Source organism: Channa argus, chromosome 1, assembly GCF_033026475.1.
Source record: "Channa argus isolate prfri chromosome 1, Channa argus male v1.0, whole genome shotgun sequence".
Taxonomy (NCBI): Eukaryota; Metazoa; Chordata; class Actinopteri; order Anabantiformes; family Channidae; genus Channa; species Channa argus.
In genome coordinates, this window is record NC_090197.1 from 20406509 (window position 1) to 20432787 (window position 26279).

The window sequence follows — 26279 nt, forward strand, 5'->3', positions numbered from 1 at the left end:
AAACACAGGCTTAGGTTGAGATTTCTGCAGCTACTCCCCGGGATGGGGAGAATTAGATAGATGGATAAAGAGAAAATAAATAAAAAGTAAATCTCTATTTTATCCATTTTCATTTTGCTCTGTCTTGTCTCACATTTTTGATTCCCCTCGCGTCAGTGATACACACACTGTGACATAAATGTATAAAAAGGCAGTCCATTACCCACCAATCAAGGACATGACACTTGCACAAAAGCAACGTTGGCTGCTTTTCAGGGCTGTGTCTGCCGTTATAGTGTTCATATGTGTGATAAAAACTCTTTCTCGTCCCCTCGCCCCTCGTTCTTCTGATGATAAGAAGCTTATCAGAGGAGTGTCATGCCTAAGAGCCAGCCGACAGCTTTGCCCTTTACAAAGCATCATTGCTAATTAGAAGCTATGAGTATGTCGCTGTGACCGTACATGCATGTGTTAGTTCCACTCATTACTGCAGTGGGACTTTTGAGATTGGATCCTCAATGCTATGAGGCCACATCTCTGGGAGGCCACACATGGCCTGAAAATGTCAGTTATTCATCTTGGTTTTTTTGTCCATATTAGTTCTTCCTGCTATTGTATTTTGTATATAACTGATATGCCCATGTACAGTAGTTCAGATTGTATTTGGCTTATTTATAGAGTCTTCACTTTGCTTTAGATAACAATTTAAAGTTTAAAGGCCAATGAGTAGAGTTGCATGTATTCAAAAATTGACATTTAGTTAAGCCCCACTCTTTTTTGCTTCTACACTTTTAAAGCTTTGCAATGCATGGCACATACACTGTTTATAATACAACAATATTTTTGAAACATTGGGTTTGATTACAGAAGGAAGGAGGCAGCAACTGTCAATCCTCCTGTTTAAACTTATGTCTGCATTTGCAGACATAAGTCCATGGATGTGTGATAAAGGTATGAAAGGTATGATTTGAAGGTAAAGGTAATTAAGATCAATTTCTAAAGATAAGGAGAGTAAAAGGAGTTTTCTTTTTCCTTTTTCATTAGAGCTCCGGAGTAGCACGGTGGTGAAATGGTTAGCGCTGCCACCTCACACCTAGAAGGTTGCGGGTTCGTGCCCTTACCCACTGTGGCCTTTCTGTGTGGAGTTTGCCTGTACTCCGGCTTCCTCCCACCGTTCAAAGACATACATTTTAGGTTGATTGGTGACTAAATTGCCTGTAGGTATGAATGTTTGTCTGACTGTGATGACCCTGAGATAGACTGGCTACCTGTCCAGGGTGTACCCCGACTCTCCTCCTATGACAGCTGGGATAGCCTCCAGCCCCCCTGCTACCCTAAACTGGATAAGCAGTTACAGATAATGAATGGATGGATTTTAGCTCCTATGTTTATCTGTATTGCAGATAAATGGCTGCCTATTTTGGCTATCCAGTAAAGAGATAGTCCATTCTAGAGGTTTTTGACTGAGGCTTGATTGTCTAACCAATCAGAGAAGGCTGATTATTTTTCTTTGTCTAATAGGTTTTGCAGGATTCTGGCTTAGACAGATGGAAATGGAGTAGTTTTGAGTCTCATGTTAGGAGTAGCTTGAATCCCAAATGCTGTATATTGTACTTTTTAATATGCTACATACATTAATGTGCTGAAACACTGAAGTTAAACTCTCAAAAAATTGTCAACATAGTAGCAACTTATATGCGAAACGCACCTTTAAAGAAACAGGATTGCTCTTGTATTGCAGTTTAAAGCTTGACAGATCTGTATCATGGGCTGTGGATGCTGGTAGGTAAACCTCCCTATATCCCTAAGGACCAGCACAAACTACTCATGAATGTAACCTTTAACCCAGCACACTAATGTGGTTAATGATGTAGTCATTGGCTTTGTTAAATGTAATGCCCAACCAATACTGTTGGTAAGCTAGGATTCCTCTTTAAGAAAGGGCTTGATTGAGCCTATTATGGCAGAATTGGCTCCAGGCTTAAGTTGAAATATCTTCAAGTAGAACCCAGTCCACCTCAAGATAAGATGTGGTTCATTGGATTACAGTTTATAGTGTCCCACGGCATGTATAGCTGCCAGCAAATGCATCTTGGCTGAATCATAGCAATCCCTTTTGGAAACTGTGTGAAGCTGCTCCCCGAATGAGGACTTTGGATGGTATTTACGGATTTAGTCTCCGGTTTCACTGTCTCCCATTGTCTCATACTTTTCCAGGTGAACAGACTGGAACTGTTGTGTACACCCACCAAATATGAGGCAGATTCTCGTTTGATCACGCTCCTGCTCTTTTCAGCAAGCCGCTCTGAAATGTTGTGTGAGCTCACCTCCTCATGAGCAACCCTGTCTCAGCTTGAATCCTATGCTGGTGAAATAAAGAAAATCGTTGAGGCTAAGCTGGAGGGAAAATAAACAGAAATAAACAGGCAAGCAGGCAAGAGTAGAGAATATACATTATCTTTTAAATACTGTACATTCATATGTATGAGAGCAGAAATGGGCCTAATGCTGTGAACCATGTGGTTGCACCAGCTGCCATATGCATATTTAGGTACAAAACCTCAAGACTAGAGAGGAGAGGAATAAACACCAACAAGAAGCAGAAACCAAATTGTGAAAGACAGAGAAAAAGAGAAGTTTAATGTCTTAGTATATACTAATTGAACAATATACGGCATGCTGGTTTTTAATTCCCTGTTAGCCACTCACTAGCTCTTTCTTTTCTCCAAGTGGCAATAATTCTCTCCTCCTTCATTTAACCTCCATCATTTGTGCAAGCTGATGAACATCAGAACCATGCAGAGTTTAGGCAATTTCTTTCTGTGTGTCTGTCTGTAGTGCTCCTCTTGTGTGCTCTCCTTTGTATCAAAAATAACTACATTGCTGGCTTTTCTGTCATGTAAAGGATGGGGGATTGGGGTGTGCAACTTTTCACCATTTGAGATACACTCCAGCTGTTAGCCTAGTGCATAGTAAATTATAGTTTGTGAGGCTTGCGGTGTGCAGATCCCATTTAATGAATTAATAAAACTACAAGAAGAGGAAAAAGGGGCTTTTTGGGCAGTAGAACTCATGAGTGTGCGTCTGTGTGTGTGTGTACATGCATTCGTCATTTTGACAGAACACAACCATGTTGCTCTATTTGGTTTTGTGAGAGATTGTGTGGATGCTTGTCCGTATGTTTGTGTGAGTGGTTTCCAGAAATATTCTCATGCAATATGGATATCAGTGAGTGCTCTGAGTGGACTAGAAGGGAGTGTGTTGGCATGGGCAGCAAAGCAGTACCACAGTAATGTTATGTAAAGGGCTATCTCGAGTGAAAAGGTTTTACAGTACATAGTTTAAGCAATACACTTGTCATTTTTGTCCTGAACTAATCCAAAAAAGTTTTGCCAAAAAGAGGAATTCATGAATTTAAAATAACTAGCAACATGCACAGATGCTTGCAGCGGGCAAGGACACAGATCCGGTCTGACAGCTTTCTTTGGCCAAACATACATATTTATGTTTCTGAGGAAATAGTTCATATTCCTAAACACAATTATGAGCATGGACACACTCACACAAGTAAGTATAAAAGGCTGTTCAATGTGAGTGACACACATGGAGAGTGAGTGAGCAAGCTACAGTGTGTGTCTCTTTTCATGCACCTTGTGTGTGTGAACACACCCTGTGTTTTGGCACTTTGTTCCTGTGGAGTTGCTGACAGTGTGTGGATGTTCTTGCTCTGTTTAATGAGCAGATCTCAGGATTAACACGGAAAGATAATGAGAAGCTGCATTGTAGGAAGAGACTCAGAATACCAAAACTGTTCAAAATTATAGCAACCTGCTATAGTTCCACTGCACAGCAGACTGGTTTGTGTTTTCATAACCTATGGTCTAATTTAACACTAGAAGCATAACACTGTTTATCTACCAAGTATTCATGTGTATAAGGCTTCTAAAGATAATACTTCTCTTGTTTTTATCACCGTATTCTTCCTGTACTGTATCAGCTTACTGTTTGAATCTATCACACATCCTCATTCCTCTTACACGTTACACGTTAGACTTTTTAACTTAACAATTTGACCATAAAAGAACAAAGCACAAAAAAGCAACATAATCATGGATGTAGGCGAGAACAATGTGGTCTATAAAGCCTACAGATAAAAATGAAGTGCAACAACTTTATAAAATAATGCTAAGCTCAGATAAAGCTGCAGTTATTGTAGGTCTCCTTTAGTTGTGATTCCATCGCTCGTAAATCTTTAAAAATATTTGTGAGAATGATGGACAGAAACCAGGTCTTGCGACTACAATCTTTAGACAGCATACACTTAACAATGGTCTCTGCTGACTGTCAGCAGGTTACAGCTTTTGTTCTGCTGACCTATGGAGCATCCATATTGGATTTTTAGGTCAGGTTTGCTCAGGTTTGTCCAACTTTCTAAGACTTCAGGGGGCGTTTCAAATAAAATTTTTGACGAGTATAAATAGAACCCACCATGAAGTCCTACACATTTCTCAAAAGGTTCCTGTCTCTAGGGAAAAGTTCTTACTTTCACATCAGGGCTAGCACTTTTCCTCCTCGTCCAGCCTTAATGCTTAGCTAAAAACAAAACAATAGCAAAGGTTCCATGTTACTAAATAACAAGATAGAGCCAGATCTCAGTCAGCGTCAGCATTTGTCAGAAAACAATTAGAAAATTCCCTCTAAAACATTATGTAATAGCTAAAGTTGCCAGGTAATATGTAGGTAATAGAAGTCAACCTTTGACATTCTGAAAAGGATCTTACACCGTGAGTTATTAGGTTGAATCTTGTAGCAGCTGTTTTACCAAACACCTTCATCTCTTTGTTTTTCCTTGCTCCTAACAGAGCTTTCCCACAGGTCTTAATGCACTGAGATAGATTCCTTTCCTTTCACAGCCACACAGTACAGCAGGGGTTTCACTGAACAAATTCTACACTAATCCCTGTATCGCTTAAGGGGTACAAGCCAAGCAGTAAAAATGGCAGAACACAATTCCACAGCTCAGAGATGAGTCTCTGCCTTTGCTGCTTTACTATTTGTTCACTTTTCTGTTTTTTAATCACTATTAAATTAATCATTATTTAATGATTAAATTAAATAATCATTATTTTTAATTATATAAGAATCATACAAGGAGACATATACTGATCAGCCACAACATTAATTGGTGGTTTTAATGTTGTGGCTGATTGCTCTATTCAATTCAATTCAATTCAATTCAACTTTATTTATATAGCGCCAATTTACAACAAAGTCATCTCAAGGCACTTTACAGAATAAAGTCCAGACTACACAAGTATGTTGAAGCAACCCAACAAATCCCCCTTGAGCAAGCCCTAGGCAACAGTGGAGAGGAAAAACTCCCTTTAATGTGAGAAACCTCCAGCAGAACCAGGCTCAGGTTGGGCGGCCATCTGCCTTGACCGTTTGGTGTGAGTGGAAAGTGGAGAAAGAAAGAAAAGAGCAACGAAAAGCAACAACAAAACAACAGGAAAAGCAACAACAAAACAACAAAAAAGCAACAAAAAAGCAACAACAAAGCATCGTACAGGTTGTAGGACATAGAATTAATGGTACACAGTGGTGACAAGTAAATGTATAGAGAAAAGCTAGTTCAGGTTGAGTGAGCAGTTTTAACTATAAGCTTTATAAAAAAGGAAAGTTTTAAGCCTAGTCTTAAAAGTAGAGAGGGTGTCTGCTCCCCGAATTTGGATTGGAAGCTGGTTCCACAGGAGAGAAGCTTGATAGCTAAAGGTTCTGCCTCCCATTCTACTTTTGCAAACTCTGGGAACCACAAGTAGGCCTGTATTTTGGGATCGAAGTGGTCTAATCGGGCGATACAGAACTATGAGATCTTTTAAATATGATGGAGCTTGACCATTAAGAGCTTTGTATGTAAGGAGGAGGGTTTTGAACTCTATTCTAGATTTTAAGGGAAGCCGATGAAGAGAAGCTAGTGAAGGTGAAATATGATGTCTCTTTCCTAATCCAGTCAGCACTCTTGCTGCAGCATCTATGTAGACATAAGTATATATGGGCACTTAGCTAACAAACACGTTGGCATTTTACTCTGTCATTATCACTTAGGTGGCATTTTGCACACTGACTGACTTATTTTCATTTTGCCTGACTAGCCAAACCCCTGTTGTGTGTGTTATGTGTGGTTGTAATGAAAAGGAATGAAATGAGAAACAGTTGAGAAATTAATTTGAAAACCTAAAGATTAATGGAAAAACAGGGGAAAAACCTGTTAAGGGAGAGGTAAAAGAGAGAGTGAGCAAGTTTTGTGTGTAGGTCACCAATGTACCCAGTGTTGTCATACAAAATATGATAATCACCTTCCTCTAATGATGTAGTCACTCATCACCCAGGGACAACCACAGTCCACAGTGGTCTGTTGTTGACAATAACCACATGTGCACACACATTATAGAAATACATTAAGATGCTTAAAAATGTGACAGACAATTATAAAAGAGATGCGATGGATGAAAGTGGAGGAGGAGAAGCATTTGGAATTCCGACATTCTTCATTGTCAAAACTCTTAGTGCTGCTTTGCTCCCATCTGCTAATTAGTGCCTTGTTGTCCCTCACTTTCTTTCTTTCCCTCTCTCTGCTGGGTGTTCGTGTAGGTCTTTTTGACATTTGCAGTGCAGTTCTGGTCTCTGCAGCTTTTTCTCACTAATTGGTATAAGCTGAATATACACAGTGTCAGAAAATGAATGTCTAAATTCAGTCCCGAAATGGGCTTAGTCATAGCTGTGCTTTACATCAGAATACAAGTAGAAAATAAGGGCAGTTTGTTGTATTTGTTTTGCATTTTATTTTCCACATGGATGAACAAACATATTCACGTGTAGTTTAGAAAAACCAAAGGGCTGCCGCAATCCCGAGGATGAAACATGCACTGGATGCTTTTGTTTACATGTCTTCATGCAAACTGGAATGACCAATGTCCATACACGTTATATGTTATGCATATGGCAAAAGACTGCAGCAGTTACCTAGAGACTCCCAGAGACTCGGTGATAATTCTGGCCTTTAGCAAAGCTCCATGTGATGGAGTGTTTTACATGGTCCCCTGATAAGGTAAATCTTTAATCTGCAAATGCAATGAATTAACTCCGTGTGACACGTGTGCGTTCATGGGTGCCCTTTGGTGTGTGCACGTATGTGCCTTTTCCACTCCCTTTCTCACTTAAAGATCAACGGTTCACTTGCTTTTATGAAAACGTGCAAATAAACACCCACATATGCACACACACTGCAAATGACTGTTTAGATCAAGACTGACTTCCCAAACAGAAGTGATATGCAAGCAATCAATTTTGATGCTCGTTATACTGTAATTAGACACGCAAACCTATGTGCATTATGCAAACAGGAGTATGCAAATTGTTGCAGAGACAGCCAGTCTGTGACAAATGTAACGCCTAGTGGTTCCGCTGCTCTACGTGATGACAGGTTGATGATTCAAGATAAATAAACTTGTCTATTGTTTATCATCACTTTTTATCTCTAACTTTCTAGCTCTCATTTAATTGAAAAATATCTACAAAAAATGTCAATATCGAGGAATTATCAGCAGGTAAAATGAGGAAAAATATATATGTATTTCTGTCACTATTTCTGCTCTCCTCCCTTCTTCTTCCTCTCAACCTCCTCCCTAATGCTTGTCATTGTAATGTGGCTGTTTGATCGTGCACTTTTTGATGATGTGTCCTCTTCCATGAACAGCATCTGACCACAAGTGCTGTGTGTTTCTTTGAATGGCTGAATTATAAACTCAATTAGCACTGGTGCACACAGATGCATGGGACCACACACACACACACACACACACACACACACACACACACACACACATGCACACAGACACAAACATACAAAAGCCAATTTGGTTGCAATCACACTGGGCACTGACACAAATTAGAGTGTGAGACACACACATGCATGCACCCACCTTAGTGTTGAACCTAATTTGCCAAAGCAGGCCTTAGTGAAAGGAATAATGAGGCTTTGATGACTTCACTTGAAGAGATTTGCTCCACTGTGACATCATCTGTGACCTCAAGATGACCTTGACACACTATACTAATATATTCATCTCCCTCCCTCTGTGGAAATGTGCATATCTGATTGGCCGAACCCTACGGTTCAAGTGAAAAGTAGAGATTTTACAATGAGACTCATTTTACAATTTGTCAAATTTATAAAGTGGGATTTGGCAGTGGAAACATTTATCTAGCTGCATATTGAGAGAAGGTCTGAAATAGCTGATGCTTTTGGTAAAAAAAAAAACACTTTTAAAAAATTAACTGAAACATTAAAAAATGATTCAAATGGTCATATCAGATTGAGCAGAAAAAATGTACTGTAAGGAGTTAGTTGGTACATAGCCGCAAGAAGTAGGGGTACTGCTGACAGCCCAGTTCCTCTATTCAGAAAAGTCAAGAGTGCAAAATTACTTTATTAAAAATATGTCTATAATAAAGTTAGTCTTTAATTTCACTTACTGACCCTAGAATGTGGTTGTTACAACCAAATATGTAGCCAAAATTCTTTACGAAATGTCAGCCTAAATTGCTGTAGCATCTTCCCGATCACAGATCCTCAAACAATTACTGTATTACATGAAGAAAAATGGTTGTGTAATTTGTTTCAGCTGAAAGAAAAAAATTGTGAAAAAGTACTAATTAATGAAGAAAACATGTTGCATTTGTGCTGATCAGCACCATGGATAGCGATCTATGAGTGACAGGAGTGACAGCAAATGAAATGTGAGTCTGAGTATTTTAACAGTAAAACATGTTAACGTTACTTGATGAGTAGTGTCTGAAGGCAATCAAAATTGCTAAAGATGAAGCGGCCTGCACTGTAAATGGTCTGCACTTTACTACCTAATGGTACTCAAAGAGCTTTACACTGCCCTTTATTCACACATTCCCATTCACAATCACACACAGACTCACACACTGATGGGGCAGTTGGCCAACACTCACCGGGAGCAACTAAGTTGGAGTTCAGTGTCTTGCTCAAGGACGCTTCAACATGTGATCGGAGGAGCTGGGGATCGAACCAGCAACTCCACCTTCTGCCCCAAAATAAATAAGAGGTTGTCAGTTTAAAGAGGCATTATGAATATCATAATAATATGTAGTTCTTCCATTATAACTCTAAAACTCACCATCAAGTGAAAATACACAAACTTTGAGATTTTCTCGAGTATCATCTTATAGTGTAGGTGACCTTGAGTGAAAGGAGATGAAATGGTTTAGAATGACGCTATAACCCCTAGGTCGTATTACCAATAGTCTGCCACTAATGGACGTCCTAATCATTGGCTTGAGACTGTCTCTCCTCTGTCTGTCCTCGCTCTCTGTGTGCATCCAAACACACAATTGTAAGTGAATGCATTCACGCACACAATGGAGCAAAATGGCATGCATCATTTCTTTCTGTAATCAGTGTGCCGTCGGTATATTTATCCAATGATCCGTAATGAATTAGCAAACTTGGAATTGACTTTCAAGTTGAGGGACACGCATGGAAAATTATACTGTGTCTACATTATAAGTATGTTCTAACACCCACGCACACAACAAATCCAAATCTTTTGCAGGTCTGATTAGTAATAATGAGAGGGATACTGATTGTTTGGATGCTCTGGGGCATCATTGCTACTGATATTTTCACCAACAGCAGTGGAGTGAATTAATCATAACTTTAGTCATTCCCCAAATTGCATATCGCTTGTGAGCAGCAAATAATGGGGAGGGAGATATCGGCCCATGTTAAATGCAGCAAAAAGGATTTTCAGGTCATTGTTTTTGAAATTTTTTTGCCTCATTTGGTCTGTTGTTTCACATCATCCTATTCTCTTAGAGAACCAAGTAAATTACAAACAATAAGAAAAGGAAAGAGGAATAAAAAGGCTGGGCACTGACATGGCAAGGAATGAGAAAGTAAGTGAAGAGTGGTTTGAGTTGTACGTGGAAGTGGAATGGTAAGCATGCGGGTAAGAGCAGCAAGTAGGTGAGGGTGACAGATTGATTGAGAGTGAGTGAAGAGAGAAGAAGAACCCTTACTTACTGTATCCAGCTGCTGCCAAGGAATCACTTAATGAGGACCAAGGGATCTTTAAGAGTCGAGGGAGAAAGAAAAAGTAGAAACATTATGAAAAATGGTAAGCTGTCAGGTAAATATCGGAGAGGGAGCTGGTCCTATAAGTGTTTTGCCCTTACCATACAGAATACAGTATGTGTGTGTGAGTACAACCATATAACTGACATAATCACAAAGCAAAGCACAACTGAAGCTCTGCCCCTACGTATATATTCACTTATACCTGCACATTCATATGCTTTAGTACATGCAAGACTGCACACACATGCACAGATGCAACAATAATGTTGTATAAACCCACTGAAGCACAATGTTTTGTACCTTTGTTTACGACTTTTCTGCTTCAGTGTTTCTTTTCCCTGATCTTTCTCATCCTTCTTCATGTCAACCTCATCCTTCCTTTCCACTATCCCATTTCTGTTTACCTGGCTTCTTTATGATTTACGCATGTGGTTATGTGCCAACTTAAGAACATCGTATTACTACCACCTTCCTCTAATGTGCAGTGTGTGCATGCATGTCTTGAGCGGGTACAGTTCACAAAGACAAGAGAAGGGTCTGCTTATTTTGCATCGAGTTCTGTGTCAGTTTACTTATTAGGTCTTTGTCCCGCTGCTTATGTGGGGAAATGGATTTAGCGAGTTGACACACTGTTAGTAAAAAGAGAAAAATAAGTTCTGTAAAAATCATCAGAGACAGAAAACAGAAAACATGCTTTTTTGTGCTGAAGAAATTTTCCTGACACTCAGAGTGCAGAGCAGTTTGTTGTAGAGCAAGGTGACTCCATAAATCCTTTTTGTATTAGTGCTTATTACACCAGTAACATACACAATGAAATTCACTCATGTGGAAGAAAGGTGGTGCTAGCACTTTAGTGACATAGAGGAACGTTGACAGCACTACATTTAGTGCAGAGAAATGTATCTGCTACTAAATGCCTCACTATAGCGTGTTCACCACGTAGTCGCTGTCTGAATGCTGTTTGATGCTGAGCAAATTTGTACATGAAAAGCATCACTGAGTGTGGATCAAAAGAATACATTTCAACTTGCTATAAAGCTACAAAAAATGCAGATTCCAGAGATAATTTCCTGTAGGTTCCCCACTAAATTAGCTTTTATCGCCATTTAATATAGGCACTGGGATATTTAACTGGACATCGTTTCACACAATTAATTTATTTTGAACCGCTCACCCTTCTACAAGATGTGTCATCCAGAGTTTTATTTCGGTTTTGTTAATGCTGATGAGAGGTTGAGACCTTACATTGACCTCGGTATGAAAAAAATCACCTTCTCTGTTCATGTCGGCCACACATTATCAGACTTTACAGTTTTTGCCTTTATTCTTGTAAGCATTCCTCTAAAGCGTCTTTCTATTTTTGCCTTTGCCATCTGCTACATCTACATTGGCTTTCATAGGTCACCAGGGAAGTGCTAGCAGATCTCATCACCTTGTGCTCTTCCTAACTTAGCATTTTTTTTTCTTAAATTCTTTTTTTGACAAAGTCTGACCCACAGAGTCTCTAACACCCTGTCATCTTAATCATGATCCTCAGAGCAGGCAGGGTGCATCAGACCTTGACGTGCCGTTGTAGAGATGTATAGTAGTTAACATGATGCTACAGCATATATCTGTGTCATGATGCTTATCTGTATGACTTCTGTGGTTGGGATCTGGAAGTTAAAACACACTTCACCATATGTTGAAATGATGGAAATCTGAAAATTAAACACTGCCTATATGGAAGGATATTATTCAACTATTATTAAACATTTCCTCTCTGTTAAGCTGACAGAAATCCCCTATAGGGTGTTTGCAGGGCGGCAGTCAGTCTTCTGTTAATAGGATCTAATTGGAAATGGTTGGTGTTAAGGAAGTTGCTTGGGTTGTCTAAAGCTAATCCTGTAAAAATCCCTGTGAATTTATTTAGAATTTATGTGCTATGTCCTTAATGTAGGACAGTGGTTTGCAAATGGAACTAAGCCTTTAGACTCTGTGGGTTTAGCAATTGCCCCAAAGTTAAAAATACAGTAGTAGTATGATATTGACAAAGAATCTTTAATGAGAAAATGCAGTGTGAATCAAATCTTCTGAAATGTCCTTGCTATCACAGCCCAGTCATTTGTTAAACAGAGCTTTGACAATGCTGATAAACATGCTGGATAGTTGGATAAAGTTTGATAAACATGTTACATTGGCTCACAGTCCTTTTTTCTTTTAACATTTAAACCTAAAGCAAACATTGTGAACACACAGTATAGTATATACAGAAAATATGTAACCCAAGTAACCAAAAAAAAACCTGTTAGAACATTTTGTTTTTCATACTTATGCTAAAGCTATAAAGCACTGCAATACAATACAAGAAATGTTTTCTACATGGCTCATCAGTTGGCGAAGATGATGATTTTTGCCTCGGACATGGACCATGAGCCTCCGTCCTTTGGCATAATATTATAATGTGTAGCCATCAAGCACTAAAAATTTATTATTCCTGCAAAATAGATAATCACTGTCCAAAAAGAGAAATGTTTTTGTCTAACTCTGGCTGAAATCATGGACACAATGTTTTAAATATTACCAAGAACTGTTAGTACTGTGGCAAGGAAGGCGATAATTCATACCTCTGTAAAGCCATTAAAGTTAAGCAGGGGTGTATTACATCGCTGTGTGGCATTTGCTCTCCGTGTGGTTTCTCATTGTTTCGTGATTGCAGTGGTTAGGCCAAACCTGTCCTCTCCCGACCTCGTATGAACTGGCCATGCTGCTCAGCCTTGTGGGAAATCCTTGGCACATGTCTGGCACTAATTAATGCCTCTGCCGCAGTCTCTTGTCAGAGAGGGAGGAAGAGAGAGTTAGTAGATATGGGAACTATCAAATATTGATTGTATTTGCATAAATAGCCGCTAGCTTTGCACTCTCCGGGCATGTGTGTAGGGACAAAATATAAAGACAGACTCAGTGAGGAAAGTAAGAGGTGATTAGACTCAGGAGAAAACATCTCCTGCAATGCGACATAACATAGGCCTCTCAATCAAAGCCATCCCAAAGGCTATGCTGCTATTTGTTCACTTTGTAATTTGCACAAATTATTAGCCCATTACTGAACCCACTGTTGTAAGGTGAACAAAAAATAATGATGCCTTTCTGCTGAGTTGTTCATCAATAAATTTGAAAGTTGGATAAAACACCTGAGGAAGTGAAGCAGTCACTTTCATTGTACTCTCTGTATCAGTGGTTGCACTTAATAAAGGCAGCCTTTGAAAGAGGGGGGCAAGAGAGTGTAATGCGTGAAGAAAAAATAAAGAAAAAGAAGAAGAAAATTGCTGCTTTTCAGCCTCCCCTACACATCTTCATCACAGCTGCATCCCTACAATCTGTGTAGTCTTTGCCCTGAACCCTCAGTGTGGTGACCCTTGGTGACCGCACTGATCTACCTGATCACTGCGGTAGGTGAACTATGTGTGATTGTAAAATCTGCTGTAGAAGTACAGAGTCAGCCTTAGTGTGTGGGAGTGCATTTGAGAAAGTGTCTATAAGGATATTTAGGATTTACGGTTAACTAAGCTGCAGCTCTCTGCATTTTTGGAGGTTATGCAGTGAACAACTTTGAGACCCACTGCTCTTGCCAAAGAACAGTGCTGCAAAACTAAGCAAAAGAACAAGATATCCAGACATTTACTGGTAAACAGAAAGTGGTAAATTTCCAGAATGCCTCACAAATGTTTTTAGAAGCAAGTGTAGTTATACATCCATCCATTACTTCAACTGCTTGTCCTGTTTAGGATGATGGGTGGCTAGAGCCAGTTGCCAATCTCAAGGCCAGCACAGAGACACAAACAGATAGACAAGCATTCACACTCACATTGATATTCTACAAACAATTTTGATTCACCTATTAACCTAACATGCATGTCTTTGAACAGTGGGAGGAGACACATGCAAGCACGGGAAGAACATGCAAACTCCACAGAGAAACGCTGCAGTTAAACCAGGGATGTAGTCTAGTTACGTGGAATAAAATGTTAGACCAAACTTTATTTTTATCAGACATAATCAGACAACAATTCAAATTAAAAAATGGTTTAAAAAGATGGACACCCTTGACTCAAAAACACATTTTTGGTGTGTTTACTTTTTTGGGGCGATTACTGATCAGAGAAGTGACTACTTCTACCAAAAGTACTGTATTAGAAACATATACAATATTTGACTATAATTATACCAGAGGTTCTCAGTGGTGTTCTCAAAGACCCCTGCCATGCGCTGAGAACACCAAGCCACAAGTTCCAGAAAGCATTATAACCTAATGCAATTCACCAACAATAAGTGTTAGATAGACACAATCTTGAGGCACAAAAACTGAACAATTTCCAGTCTTGCATTGATTTTTGGAACAAGTGAATACATTTGCATTTACTATGTTTTGTAATATTTTCTTTTTGCTGGGAGAGAACTGACTTGAATTTACTCATTTGCACTATTCAGAGTATTCGTAAATTTGGCTGTTTTGAGTTTTTCAGCTGGTAACGAGTAGGCAGATGAAGCGTGGGTGAGGCTTTCTGAGCTCACACACCCGGTGTGACTGTCATCATTAAATGTACAGACCATAGTGTGTACCTACCTGCTAATGTCTCAGCATACATGTTTGCCATATGCAGCTCATGCAAGAGAGCACGCCTCGCCCTGTGTTTGTGTGTGCACGACTGCATATTTTCTCTATGAAAGAACTAGCAGAGCTGATCAGGGTCCATGCTGAGGGCTTTGTCACAGCTGACCTATATTAGATGAAAGCAGCTGGATCTGTGGCCTGCAGGGACAGCAAAAGAGTTGTGTTCTAATTATCTCTGCAGCTAGCTAGCAACACATCACACCCACACACGCACACTCGCACTGAAATACACACTTTCATACACAGTATCCAGCAAATCAATGGGAGCTTGTGAGAGCATCTGCCATGCTCTGCTTGACAAAGGACAGCAGTGGATCTTCTGTTTAGGATTGGCAAAGATACAACGCCTCATGTCACACAATGCACATTAAAAACCGTGCGATCATGGACTATCCGCTTCAGTGTCTGAATACATATGACACAACTATATTCTGCTTAGCAAACTCCATTTGCTAAGTGATACATTGGTAACATGAAATCAGGATTTTGTTGCGCCATCTGGGAATTGTTTGAATGTTTGAATGATTCCTCAAAAAGTAAACATAATCTGTATATTATCTGGTGTTGCCATTGGGACGCAGACACACGCTGAGGGTGTGCATAGCAGCTATAATGAAGCACAGAATGACGGTAAGCAAAAAATAGCCCAGGGAGCTAATGCTAACAGCTAGGAGGAATCAGCAACTAATGCTAAGTGCTAACAGAAGGGCAATAAAGGGTGGGGAACCCTGTGGCATCTTCCAATGCCATCGCAGTTAGCTTTGTAGCATTAAGGATTCAATTCGCTCAAGCACGAGTAAATGCACAAAGCTATTTACTTTATTTGTTCTTATTACTTCCCCTTGCATGAACACACGTGTGCAAACATCAGGCGACCGCCTCATAGCATATTCAGTTTTTTTTCTCTTTCTTTTTTAAAGTCTAAGTGATTTCACACATTCTGTTACCTTTAGGAGGTAATTGGATGCAGCACACACTCAATTAAGCTGTTAGCCTCTCTTTTTTTCCTCCCTCCATTTCTTTCAGTCCACTCACTCTCAACCTTTTATTTCCATCACTAATGTTGCTCTCTTCGCTGTTCTCACTTACCCTCATCATATGCTCTCACCGACCCTCCATTTGTGGCTCCAGGGCCTGCAGTGCTCCAAGCAGGGGAGCTTCTTGTTTCGGGACCAACAGGCACAGCCACACATTTTCCACCACATTGCCTCTTCAGGCACCGCCAGGGACCCATTTACAGGTTGGAGCTTATGGAAAGGGATACTTTTCCCACAACGGAGGCAGGCATGTAATGTAGAGAAATGAAAGTGAACCAAAACTGAATGCTTCTTACCAGATATAATAGGGTTTGGACAACTCAACTCCTGAGAGCTTTTTGTAGTTTGAGCCTCCCTGATGTTGTTTTCTTTGTCTCTTCCTTTCTGCAGAGTGACTGAGAAAGAGTCATTCAGCCGGCAATTTCTAACCTGAAGACATGGAGAACCATTTCCTTATGAGACTCTGGTAAGTGGAGAGTACAAATACACACATTCAAGTCGAACTTCTACTGCAACCTGTCACCTGTATCCTCACATACTGTATAAGTCCTGCTTCTGTCTTGAGCATCCTTGAAATTCAACGCCTGCAGTTCCCAATGGAAGCTCTCAAGGATTAACCTGTGTCAGTGAAGCAGCTCTAAGAAAGTGGGGATCAGAAGCATGCCATTCACTCTGTTCTCCTTCTCCACGGCCTCTAGGGCCTTGTGTTTGATCTCACATGTGCAGTACCGATGGAGCTTAGCTTGTCCTCTGTAGATGCTGTGCTTTTGAATCTGCAGTTCACGTGCATGAATGAACACTATAGGCTATAGCAATTTCAGTTGTATCTGATATGCATTGCTTGGAAATGCAGTTTTTTTAGAGGTCAAAACATACACTTGGTAGCAACTGTGTTATGATGCGAGGTTTAGAAAAATGACTGAAGAGAGTGGTAGAAAAAGAGGTGAGGCAGATAACTGACGAGGGCTGGCCGACAAAGTTGTGAAGTAGTGAAGCAAAAAATAGTATGCAGGGTCGACCGATTATGCTGGCCTGAGGTTGTACTGCTATTCTTAGTCGTAGTCTCCTCCTCTTCCTCACTCTCTCCTCCCTCTCCCCTCCCTCTTTTCTCCTGAGTCTTTTGTTTAGCTCTGTGACGTCAGCGCCCTTCACTCCATTTGGTGTCTGGTAGCACTCTGGATCTATCTGCTCTCTCTCTCTCTAATTGTCTAAAACCACTTAACTTTCTTCCATCCATCTACCTCTCAGCAATTTGTCATTTTGTTTATTTATCTTCCCTATTCAACAATTTATCCATCACCACCTCAGCTGATACTGCCTTGCATTGTTCTTTTTTGCCCAGAGTTAGATTTACTAGACAATATAGAGCTCTGAAGCTTCCACTTCATTATAGCAGAATAGAGAGCCACTTAGAGCCTAAGTGCATTTAGGGCAAGTTGCATATGTGATGTAATGTTCTGTACAGATTAAGATGCGTGTGTATGTGTGCGCACTCGTGTGTGTGTGTTATGGAAATTATAACACCTGCTAAAGTGTGCTGATACTGTTTAAGAAAATAATGCACTATGACAAATGGTGAACTTTCTTCTGTTTTGTCCTTCAGTTATATATTTCAGCCATGTCAGTGTCAACGTCCTACTAAATCTAGAGCATGAACCTGAACCGAGAACTGAGCCCAATGAGATCTGTTGGTACCCATGGGTTGGGGTCATGCTCAGACTGAAATTTACAAAATTTGGGCTTGTTTCAGTGTTAGGATAAAAGTGCTTAATATTAAACATAAGTATAAAACAGAAAATAATTAATATATGTTATTCTTTATTCTAACTTAAAGTACTAATAAACACAAAAATATGAGTCTATAATGGTTGTTTCACTTCTGATTAAGCTCATGTAAAAGAAAAACTCAAACTCAACTGCGTTCAGATGGAAAAATGGGGCCCAATCCATGCTCTACCTAACACACTGTCTACTGTGTTGGATCCGTTCAGCTGCTGGTTTGATTAAGTTTCCAGGACACTTATTCTTCTTTTCCCTTTGGCTGTTCCCTTTCAGGGGTCACCACAGGGAATCATCTGTCTCCATCTAACTCTATCCTCTGCATCCTCTTCTCTCACAATAACTAACTTCATGTCCTCTGTCACTACATCCATAAATCTCCTCCTGCCTGCCAGCTCCAACCTCAGCATCCTTCTACCGATATATTCACAGTTTCTCCTCTGAACATGTCCAAACCACCTCAATCTGGCTTCTCTGACTTTATCTCCGAATCCTCTAACATGAGCTGTCCCTCTGATGTACTCATTTCTGATCCTATCCATACTCGTCACTCCCAAAGAGAACCTCAACATCTTAAGCTCTGCTACCTCCAGTTCTGCCTCCTTTTCTGTCTTTTCTTCAGTGCCACTGTCTCTAAGCCGAACAACATTGCTGGTCTCACCACCGTCTTGAACACCTTCCCTTTCATTCTCGCTGATACTCTTTTATTGCTCAACACACCTGACACTTTTCTCCACCCGTTCCAACCTGCTTGCACAAGCCCCTTCACCTCTTTTCCACACTCTCCATTGCTCTGAACCATTGAGCCTAAGTACTTAAAGTCCTGCACCTTCTTCACCTCTGCTCCAACTGGGTCCCTCTCATTCACACACATATATTCCGTCTTACCGCAGTACTTACTTACTCTAGGTCAACACCACCGGTGGCTTTCATTGTTAACCTGGGCCCTGACAGATCCCGTATGGAAGTCAGATTCGGTGCGAAAGTCATGATTTGCATTATTAATTTCACAACCCTCTGAATTTATCCAGACTTGGGACTGGCACAAGAATACACTGGCTTGTGCCTCCTTTTGGTTGCATTCTTATAATATGTGGGACGTGCTCGCATTTTTTAACCCTCAAACATCTGTTTATGTAACCATAATGTAAAAGCAACAATACTGTGCAGTGCCAAAAATGAAATACTAATAGTCTCAACTTTTGCACGGTATTTGAATAAACATAGCACTTAGTTACTCTCCACTACTGATTAAAACAGTGCTTAAATTTTGAATCAGGACTATGTTTATGGTGTCATGACACATTTTAGTGACCTCACATAAATCTGACTAAAGCTCCATTCAGACAGGATTACCATTAAATTGGGATATGGGTGAATAAAATATTCACTGTGATGAACAGTTGTTTTTACTCATTATTCTGAAAAGACACTTCAAAATGACAATTTTATATTTTTTTTCTTTATTGTCAAAGTGATCATTTTCAATATATGCATGGATACGCTGCACTCAGGAGCTGATAATAGCTAATTCAACATATGTTTAATGGTGCCAATTTGCCAATATTGGCAGAAATAGTAAGAGATTTAAGAGACTCAGGTGTGGTGGGAGGCATGTTTCGTGATGCTGAGTGCCTTGCGGGTACATTGTGTTTCAGGAAATTATTCTGCTGCATTTACTGTTCATTGTAAGGTCAGAGATTTGCAGTCTTGAATACCAGAGAAGTAATACAGGTGATCAGATGCTCTCACTGGTGGCTCTGTAGTATGTGGCAAAGACACATGGAGAATGGTTCACCTTTTTGAGGTAATGGGGGAAGTGCTGTGCTTCTTTGGAAAGTGCTGTCGCACGTGAGGTTCAACAGAAGTCATTTGTGATCTGCATTCCCAGAAATTGTGTCTTCCTAAAGTCCATAAGTAATACACAGTGAAGGCTTTAAGGCTCTGTGCCCAGTCTCCCTGCTGTCAGCATATGGTTTCTGGGAAAGTAAAACTTCAAAGAACAGCTTTTTGTGACACTGAAGGACAGCATCTCATTAGAAAGCACATTAGGGTGTGTGTATAGTGTAGGCTATGTAGCTGAAACATTAAAAAACACAACACAACAGGAACTAGACAATCTTTAAAACTCCCCATTTCTCATTAAACTGTTTGAACATGTGCAAGTGTAATTGTGAAATATACGAAATCCACCAAGATAATGCTTTATTAAGGAATAACCTTTTTGCCAGTCTGAAAAGCTGGAATTATTATTAATCATAATTAGCCTGATATTAGGAAAGCAAGACTCTTTTACTAGTTTAAATTATTGCTCATGAGGTATAGAGATTTATTTGGTTTATTGGCTGAGATGCAGGCACAAGTAAGTACAAAAAACATTTAGTTTGATTACACACATTTATTACCAGCATTACAGAGAAAAGCTACACACTAATACTAGACACGATATGAAACAGAGAATAAAAACACAGGCCAGATGAGAGTAAAAGAGTTCTAAACCTATTTAGGAGGTAGTATGCAAGGTCTATCAACAGATACTGCTAGTCCTGTGGCAAAGATCCAGTCTGACAGGTAGTACCGTGTGCTCTTTTAACTCACTTTCCCTGTGAAGCAGTAGAGAGAACTGCAGGACAACAGGTTATCAATTGTGTTTCTTGATTATCTGCAGTGCAGCTTATGTGCAGCAGATAAGAGAATTAGGTGAAGAATCATTCTCTGTAGCAGTCAGAGTGCTAACCCCTCTTCTCAACAACTTATTGTCAAAATAATCCTATTCCATTTCTATTTTTATTTTAACATACTTTTCACTGATTCAAGCCTTTACTTTTTTACTATTCCTATAAAATTCTGCATTTTTGCAGAGCTGCATGAGCAAAAAGCTATCTGTTTATCTACCGAGTTGTATTATTGATAGGTACATAGACAAAATACAATAGGATAATAGAAGATAATATAATAAATGTATTTGTTATTTTGTGCTATAGGGCTGTTGAGTACCTTTTTAAAACCTTGTGGTGTTGTCACATTCAGAGAAAAAAACAACAACTTGAAATCAGATGGTACTTACAGGCATAGTTGAGAAAGGTTGCAGAAAGTTTTTCAAAGGCCATAAATAGGTAAAAATCTGAGTTATCCCAAAACTATAGATGAGAAGAAGAATTTAAATGAGTCGTTTGTGATACTGTATTCTTTCTGATTGTCTGCATCTCTATCTCTCCATTAAATCTGTCTCTTTTCTCTTTTTGTCTTTAATTTTTTATTTTTTTATTTTTTTTTGGTGTCTCTCGTGCACACATCCTCTCTTTGTCTCCGAATGATTTATGAATATCTTTATCAGTGGTGAAATCAGGGCTTGTTAGTACGGAACTACTCAAGACCTTTTATCAAATTGTTAAACCAAATGAAGGACTGAAGAAAGAGGTTTCTGATCTATGTACGTTTGTGTGACTGAGAAAAAGAGAGAAAGGAGGGAGAGGTAGCAGAGGAAGGTAGTGACTGCCCCACCCTTCATGTGATTTAATCAAAGCCATCAATCACATTGGGATAATTAGACAGCAGTGTGGATTGCATGACTGGAGCCTACTGGTTAGAACACACACACACCCACACACAAGCACATGCATTCATGCCCACCCCTGTTTCTTCACAAATAGAGGCAAAAAAACAGCAGACGAGAGTCTCAACTGGTTCAGCACTGTCACTGGCTCTGCTGATACTCAGGGCTATCGCGGCAAAAACACGCTGGCAAAACATTCAGACATAATCAGTCGGCAACAGACAACTGGGAGCATTTAAAGCCAGTCATCCTAAGATGGGCTCCGTCATCTGGGTTTTCAGAGCTTGATTGCCAAATAAATGTGTAGAATTAGTGCTGGCAGTCACAGAGCTCTGCCCAAAGCCAGCAAATGAACTAGAACAACGGGCTTTAAAGGAGAAAATATCAAGAAAGTCATTCAGTGACAAGTTGAAAAACCTTATCTTACCACTTCACTTACAATATGTCTAGCATATTAATAAATCATGGGACCCAGGCAAGAAGTTTTTTAAAGCTGCAGCAGCCAGAGTTTACAAATTAACTATAAATTAGATGACTGTGTAATATGAATGTCATCACTCATAGTGACAGATAATTGTTTCTGAACGCCCTTCCTCCCAACAAGTGCACAGTGTCATGCCGGAAGATCATGACATTAACAACAGCAAAGTGACAAGATATTACACTTCTCATGTGGCCGCTTCTCAATGAGAGCCACCTGGTGCTTTGAAAATAAAATACTATTATTGTGAAAGGGCACCAACAGAAAATGAGTGGTTCAGTAACATTAGCTCTTTACTAACTACTAGCTACAATCTAAACAGAAGTGACTGAAGCTTCTACTACACTCTAGAGACAGTATGTGTTTGTGTCCTTTGGGAGGATTCTAAAGCCAGTGTTTGTTCTGTCCTCTGGGCTACTGTAGAAACATGGCAGTTCAACATGGCAGCATATATGAATGGACATCCCTCACACTACTGAACACGCTAATGAAAATTATGATTGCTGTATTTTATTTCTTCAACTAGATCGTTCTAAATTGTGCACAATTCATTTTCGCTTTTCAACATTATAACTTCCTACTGAACCTCGCAATCTCTAACTATCTGTTGGCAAGCAATCGCTCAGTGTTTTAAAATCTTCTAACCAGTTAAACAAGAGGCATAAGTACTTTAAATAGGCTTAAGAGGCATAAATGCTGATAGTTTTTATAGACATTATTAGCTTTTCCTTCAAGGTTAGGCTTAAAGTCAATGTGATCTTGGAAAAAGATTTAGGTGCTGTAATAAAAACATTCTTTAAGGGGGGTCCCTTCCCCTAAAAAGCTCATTTTCAGATGTGGAATTTTTTTTTGATGCTGTTTGACTAATACTTGGTTTAGCATTTTGGAATATCTGTAGATTCATTTTTTTCTTTCCAGCAATTCTTAAATGTGCATCAGGTAAATTCAGATATTGGTCCAAATTTGATATTTTGCTCCAGCACTTCTTTGCTGTTATCCTGTCTGACAACTCCACATTGAAGATCGAGTCCCCTGTTGTTTTCTATTATCCCCTAATATTGCAGTAATGATTACCTGTCTCAGTGCCAAGTGTTATGAAAGCCCATACTGCCTTTATTCAGACTGTATTTTCTTTTGTGAAATTGCTTCCTTTAGACAAAACAGACAAGCAAGCAAAATTGCTCTAATCCTTCTGTATGATGTGTAATATGTGTAAAAGACAGTCGCCAATGATTCTGCAATTTACATGCAACTGCAGATTAGTAAGTCCTGCAAATATGAATATTCTTTATTGTGTTATTTTGTAATCAACCAACAATGCTCTTCTTAGCTTTGAGTGATCATGTTTTAATGGGAATTTTGTCTTTACACTGAATGATGAAGGGAAGCTCAGTGAATCTGTAGCTGTCCCAGGATTTTTAAAAAATACAACTTAAAACTGTAAATGTGTGCATAATCTCTGGAATACAAGGTCTTATATACTAAAGGTTGGACAGTAACGGCAGTTTCCTCTCTGCTGACTAAGAGCAAAAAAAAAAGTGTTTTGTAATTTTCTTGCTCTTTTGATCCCTCACACATTCCTTGCAAATTAATTAGTAGGGAAGGCAAAAAGTTTCCAGCATTTTTTAACCTTTTTTTTTAAGCTTAATCATTACTGCAATATCTCTTGTGTTCTCTTTCTCCGCCTCCCACTTTCGCACAATCCAAAAATCAAAATGTCTCACACATGCACAAAGACCGGCTAAAAAAATCACATCCGCATTTGTCATTATCACTTTATCTGTCTACAGCTGCAATCTTTGTCACTGCATTTCATTTTCGGTTGTGACTGACTTATTGGTGCAGGTAATAAGATGCTAAATCAGATCTTATTTGTCAGAGAAACCATCTGGTACAGTGAGGAAAGTGTAGTTCTGAAACTGTAAAATTCAACAGATTCAAGTCTTGCACAAAGTGTTTATCTGCATGAATGTTTGTGTGTTTTTCACACATGACTGATTTTGCCTGTTTTGTGTCTAGGGGGAAATAAAAGCAGTTGCAAATTCTAGGCACTTGCAGCATTTATGCTCCCACAGTGACCTGCCCTGCCAGTCACAGCTCAAACAACATGTGTTTGCAACAACACAAAGCACACACATACACACAAAAAATCCATGGCAGAGTGTGCACACTGACTAATGTGAGCATTACCAAGTGTGTTTATTCACTGGTCTAAAAAGAATGAGCTCCTTGAATTATGTACAAAGATAAATGCAAGCTGACATCACTGCTTTCTCCAATCCACTTTACTGTTGGATCAAGGGATGCCATCAAAGTCAACAGCACCATGTGTAAATGATCCCCATTAGTTACAAGTGAGATATTAGTTATAAGTGTGATATGGATCAAATATTAATGCAAAGTACCCATGCAGCAGAGGCACATGTAGAAGTTTTTTATTGGGGTGGCCAGACTGGGGCACACACTCGAAATTGGGTGGCACATTTGTAAAATTATTTCAAAATAACATACTGTGCATTACTAGGCTAATAGTGTGTTTAGAAAGTGTTTGCCCAGAGTCAGAAATATCAAATACATTTGATACATACAAATGCACATACAATGTACATACAAATGTATTTGTAAGTACATACAAATATGAAAAGATTCCCTATGTACATATATTCCCTATGTCATAAACAAAACTTGGGGAGAGGTAAAAAACAAATGTATGAAATTTTCAAATGTCTAAGGATTTATTTCAGCATCAGGTTTGGTCAGTTCTCCAGCAGGTACCTACCACCTTGTCACTCTGCCAGGGGTTGGCACCTGGGGAGGCCCATCAGATTTTGGGAGTGGCCATTGTTCTCCCAGGCCACCCCTCTGGCTCTGCCCCTGCCCTACAGCATTCTTTATAGTATGTGCATTAGAGTTGTTTTGGTACTTTTCCTTAGAGTCATAGGCTGCTCTGATTGCCCAAGGCTTCTGTTGGTTATGTCTTTGCGGTGGAAACGTGTACATTGGTAAGAGAGAGTTATTACTGCCAGATTGAGTGGGAGAGATATACAGTACGCAGCGATATAGAGACATTATAAATTAGTTTAAAAATGGCATGTTGCAGATATGGTTACCATGGTGAAATAAGCCTATAGAAGACAACCTGTCACATAAATGCAGTGAGAAGCATGTGGCCATAGCCTTTAGCATGCTGCGTATAAAAATGTATTAAAATACAGTGCTTTACATAGACCCAGTGCGCACAGGAAGTGGAAAACATTGACTCATTGGACATACTGTATGTGTGGTAATGTAGACACAGCAGAGCTTTAATGTGTGGCATTTAATTGTGCAATTGTACAAAAGCCTCATTAAAAAGCCACAAACCCATTGATTACACAAATGTATTTTTTTAGTTAATGGTCAATAAAAATTGCAGAAAAACACAGCTCTTCAGAAATACCCAGTGTTGTATAGTGTAGGTAAAAGGTACTAATTACTGTAAGCAAGGATACAAGGTTATACATATGTATAACCTAGCACTTTTTAAGAATTCTTCATAGAATAGAGAAGAATTCTTAATAAAGGAAAGAAACAGGCCACAAACCTGAAGTAAGCTGCGGCCGCACTGCTTTTTTGTGTAAAGTAGCAAGTGTCCCTTTAAACTAATCAGAAAAAAATAGCTTAGCATTGATGTAATTCCTTCAAGAAAAAATGCAATATAGGATTTGGTCATGCTACTATGCAATATCATAACTACTGGAAATACTACTGTGTCCATACTAGCCCACCACAACTGGAAAATGATCCGCTCAATGTAATGTGGCTACACTGTCAAATTGAACTTGTTTAAGTTAATAATATGAGTTAAAGGGTGCCTTTATATATTATATCGAGGTAAAAAAAAAAATTGTTTTTTCCGCCATTGATTAAATACGGTATGTTGTGTGAACTATTGTTTAAGTTTGGTTTAATCATTTTTTTATTGAACTGCTTTCATCTGCATTTTATCTAGTTTATTGAGAATCATTTCGTAGTATTTAAGTATGACAGAGGTGTCTTTGCTATTTTTTTTCACTTTGATGTAACTCTTCAAACAAAATGAAAATTGAAATCTCTAATAAGATTTTGGGTTAAAAAAAGGAAACTAACTAAACAACAAGGGGAGAAAGAGGAAGATAAAAAGACAGGAAGGACATGTGACAGAGCAGAGAGAAAAGAAAGTGTGAGGCATATGAAATGCTTCACTGAGCAGCCGGCCTCCCTGACACATGACTTTTTCTCCTCTCTCTCTCACTTATTTTACATTCGATCCCTTTGTACCACAGCCACATTTCTATCCTCCATACCCTGCATTCTTCGCATCCTCTTTTTTTTTTATCTCCGTTCCCCTGACTGTGCCCTGACACTCTAAAGCCCTGCTCCCCTCATTAACTCTCTTTCATGAGGCTGCCGATGACAATAATTGGTTTGAAAACAGAAAACAATGGGATACACGGATTATCCCTGACTCACACCCACCACCACCGCCGCCACCACTATCCTACCCCCACCCCACAATGACATCACAGCTCCTGCATCATCCCCTCCACTGTGTCCCTGTTTCTCGTGCAGACAACTCTAATTTTTCTTTTTTCATATACTTTTCTTCA

The 26279-nt window shown here is 39.4% G+C and overlaps 1 protein-coding gene across 2 annotated transcripts in view; it reads left to right on the forward strand.

Moving 5' to 3' along the window:
* The window catches only part of dlgap3 (discs, large (Drosophila) homolog-associated protein 3), a 103622-nt gene that overhangs the window by 37948 nt on the left and 39395 nt on the right, over nucleotides 1-26279 (forward strand). For both annotated transcript variants that reach the window (XM_067505684.1, XM_067505675.1), the window contains exon 2: nucleotides 16226-16301. The gene's annotated coding sequence lies outside the window, so the exon portion shown is untranslated. The remainder of the gene's footprint in view (nucleotides 1-16225; nucleotides 16302-26279) is intronic.